Source organism: Erithacus rubecula, assembly GCF_903797595.1.
Source record: "Erithacus rubecula genome assembly, chromosome: 1".
Classification (NCBI taxonomy): Eukaryota; Metazoa; Chordata; class Aves; order Passeriformes; family Muscicapidae; genus Erithacus; species Erithacus rubecula.
Genome location: NC_136658.1, coordinates 17,604,777 through 17,609,127, shown reverse-complemented (window position 1 = coordinate 17,609,127; position 4,351 = coordinate 17,604,777). Strand labels below are relative to the sequence as shown.

At 36.6% G+C, this 4,351-nt stretch overlaps 1 long non-coding RNA gene across 1 annotated transcript; it reads left to right on the top strand.

Moving 5' to 3' along the window:
* Window positions 1–296: 296 nt before the first annotated feature.
* Window positions 297–3,369, top strand: LOC306807801. The gene is made up of 2 exons (XR_013775817.1): window positions 297–356; window positions 2,578–3,369. It is a non-coding gene; the product is annotated as an uncharacterized lncRNA (long non-coding RNA).
* Window positions 3,370–4,351: the final 982 nt, after the last annotated feature.

Here is a 4,351-nt window from a genome sequence, read left to right as displayed (position 1 = left end):
TTGGAAGATCACTCCTCTGTAACCATTCTCAAAACCTTCTCCTTTGTTAGCCAAAAAATAGTCTTGGGGACAGCAGCACTCCAGTGTCTCCCCAGCAGCTTCAGTCACCTGAGAAAAGTTCTCTCAATGGGATTATTTCTCTGCCAGCTATAATGGATGTAGCTGAACTGTATGCAATTTATTTGGCTGGTAAACTTCCCATCTAGCATTCATTTACATGATTGAAATGTAGACTTCAGATGCCATGGCCCCTTCTTCTCTTTACTGCTTGACTCCCTGTGTAGCCATGGCTCCCATGGTGAAGGTGTGTGAGGCAAACACCAGAAAGAAGCACCAGCACAGCTGTTAATAACATGGTGAGCTGCCATACAGTGGGGAAAGGGTGAACTCAGCCTTAAAATGTATAAAACAGGTGAGGAGGAATTGCTATTATCTTACACTGCCTTTATTCTATATAACCACTTTATATAACCACTTTAACTTTACTGGATTTATTCCAGGTTTACATAAATGAAGGTAATACCAGGTTTCAGTGAGACTAAGGCTGTCTGATAGTATCCAAAAGGAAATGCAATGTTGAAAGCCCAGTCTTCAAATAAATCCCATACATTCTGCCAAATCTAGCAGTGAATTTTAAGAAGAAAGGAGCTGCTTTAATGCTTTTGAGCTGGAAACTTTGGAGATACCTCTGCTGTTTCTTTGTCTAGCATTTTCATTATTATGCTATATAGTAAAGAGTTAGCTAGTAATAAAGAGAGATTAGAGGTGGAATCTGTGATAGCTCTAAAATCAGAAACAATTGTGATGTATAATTAAGTTTAAAAGGCCACAAAGGAAGAGTTTCTAATTTTAACATAAAATGCACAGCTTCAGTTATTAAAAAAAAAAAAAAAAAACTTGGCAAATTTTACAAAAAGCAATTGAAGAAACCACAGAAGACTCATAACTAATACATATCAATTTTCAGAAGTCATAAAGATTGATTTGATTTTTTTTTTTAACAGACTAGCTAAAGGTCTGGTATACTTTACATTTTTTTCTGTGTTCCAAGAGCTCTAACCTTTTAGTGCATGTAATTTTTTACCTAGTATTTACTCAGTATGGGGAAGTGTAACACACTGAGAGCTACCTTTGTGTTATTGTAGATTTAATCACTGATCATCTCAACACTCAAATCCATTCTGACTAACACTAATGCAAATAATTCTCACAAATACATCACAGTTCTGTGCATGAGTAAAGACACACTTGATTGCTTTACTTTGAGATTAGTGTTTAGGTCTTCTTTCACAAGAGAATAATGCAACTATTCATATAACATGTAAAATTTTCAGTGTATACTGACATTAAAGCTACTAATGAAGCACAACTATGATTGTTTGAACCCTTATTGTCAGAGATTAGGAGGGGAAAAGTATAAAATTTCAGTGCAGTATGAAACTCATTATCTATTTCTGTGTTAAGACATTGGTTTAAATTCTTATACTGCTCTAGAATTTTTCAATACTCTAGCATAGAAGAGATAAAGACAAATAAAAATTTTGTCATTTTTCAAAAGTATGGCTTCAGTTAGACTGCAGCAAGGTAGAAACAACTGTATTAATATGTGGTAGCAATGATGGTGTGCGTCATTAAAAATACAGTAACCCCTACTTGCTGCATTAGACTTACAAGACATTTTTTTCCCTCTACAATAGAGTGATAAATTTAACTGTGAAGGTGAATATTGACTTAGTGATCAGGGTCTTTTCAGTAATGGTGCCTGGTTTTACATGGTTTTTGCATAGCTTGTATCAGCTGCACACAGTAAATCTTCTATGTCCAGTAACAGTGAGAACAGAATTCTCGTGGAAGAACAGAAGAGTTGCTATGTGAGTCAGATCAAAGTTCAGTCCAGACCAGGATCCTCTCACTGCCAGTGAGTAGCACTTGTTGGACTTTTGTTCCATGAATTTGTCTAACTGCTGTTTTGAAATGTGAACTTTTTTAACAATGCACAATATCCTGTGACAAAGATGTGTTTTCTCCATGGATGAATAGTTCTATTTGGGATTTGCTTCCCTAAATTTAAACATGGTGTGCCAAATGGTTAACAACTCAGGATTTCACATACTCTGGCACTGAAAAATTATTTGGTATTTTTAATGTTAAAGCATAGCAGTTATTTCTAAGCAAGTCCCAGTTAACGTTCAGTTACCTGTGTAAGGTACTTAAGAAGTTTGATGTGGGATCTCCCAAAAACAGATATATGAAAACATTATCAATGCTATTAGGAAGAGGCAGACAGAGCACTTTCTATCTCAGATAATGGTGTTCCACTTGCTTACAGTTTGCTTTGCAACTTTTCATGCAGAAGAAGACTTCCTTGTTTAAATGTGCTCAGTACAGAATAACTACTGTGTTGTTTCACAGGTATAACAGAGTCCCAATTTGACCCAGTACAATTTTAATTTCCTGAACTTGTCTATAACTGTGTTCTGTTAAGCATCTGCCACGTTTCACCACATAGGTGATGATAATCCTGTGTAACATGAGAGATACAGAGCACTAAAAATAAAATATTATCATGCTTTTCAGGAAAGCGATGCTCAGGCAACAGTGGATTCTCAACACAGATGGAGTTGTGCAGTGAAACAGAGATTGCAGACTTGTCTAATGTTACCAGACACCATCCTCTGAAGAGGACACCAGTAACTCACATTTGGCTTGGGTGAAGACTCTCAGTGGTGGCTTTACTGAGTCACTGGAAGAGAAGGATTGAACAACCAGTCTCAAGGCCCATGTCAAAAGACAAGTGAGACAGTGCCACTTCCTCTCCCCCTTGCTTCTCCTTTCTTTTGCCTTCGTGTTACGAAGGAAACACATCTTCATTCAAAGTTCTCCAGCAGTGTGATGATGATTTATTGACAGACCATTAAAACAATATACTATTTTTCAGATCAAACTGGCATTCCCAGTGCATAACAGCAAGAACACAGTAAAAATACTGGTTCAATTAGCTCCTAGGTGACTTTATGTGCCCAACATGAACTGTGACAGATTAAAGGTTCAGTGCAGGTACTGATATTAGCAATATTTCAGAAATAACCCTTTTCCAAGAGTAAATTGCTGCACTCTATTAATTAAGACACAAAACCATTTTCTTTCTGTTGTTGCTGGATGCATCATTCACCTTAAATTCCTGGTTATGCCTATGTCTGCTGATGAATGCAGAAGGAAGACTGATCCTATTTATAGATGAATCTCTTCAGTCCAACACATGCATTATTCTAGGCTGATAGAAACCCAGTAGGAACTTCTCCCCTGCAGAGTCCCTCTTGTGTGCCATCAGTCAGCAGCTGTTCTAAGTCTGATGCTCTTCTTTATGCATTTTTATTATTTTTTTTTCCTGCAGTAAGCAGCAAGTTCAGAAGTACTGTGTTTCAGCAAGTTGCTTATAATCTGTACACTGAATAGTCATAGACATATATTTTAAACAAATATGTGTGTGTGTGTGTGTATATATATATACACCAATGCACAAAAATAGGATTATCCCCAGTGAGAATGTTATTTTCCACCATCTGAAAAGAAGTCATGGATAGGGGTGTCTCTGATGCCTGGAAGTTCTGGACAGGGTACATTATTCCTCTTGACCATTTCATCTTTTTTTCCTATGTTCACTTACCTGTCAGTCTTCATGTGCTGAGATATTTCTGAAGAAGTGAACTATAATCAGTCTAGCAAAATACAAATATTTGCACATTTAAATTTCTCTCCCTAGTGGTTAAAATCCACCCATGTTTTTGAAGGGCTCTGGAGGGCAATGGAGTCACCTGTGGTCACAGATATCTGCTGCCAGCAGAGCAATGCAGTGTCTCAGGAACATGTTCTGCACTCCTGTCTCCTGTGGGTTTACAATTCAGCAATACTAATTGTTCAATTAACAATATAAATGAGCTGACGGCCTCTATTAGAACAGTTGGCAGAGTTCACATATTCATTATGTGTTTTAATCTCCTAATTAGCCAAAGATTTTATTCTATTAAGGTATGGAAGTATTGCTTACTGACCATTTGCACCACTAATTACTACATGCAGAGAAAAAAATTTATTCTTTCTATAAATGTAAAAATATGTCTTTTTTTTTGTCTAAGACAACCTAAGTTCATTACACAGAAAAAGAAGAAGCCTTCATTACTTTATTGAAGATGCAGATGATTACTTTATTGTGATGACCTCAGGTGAGAAATACTAGAAAGAACAAGTAGAAAAAAAATACCGGAAGAGACATACTGACTTTAATAATTCCTACAGATTCAGGTTGCTTTGTCCTTCAGCAGCTATCATATATTGTTTGCCATGAGACTTG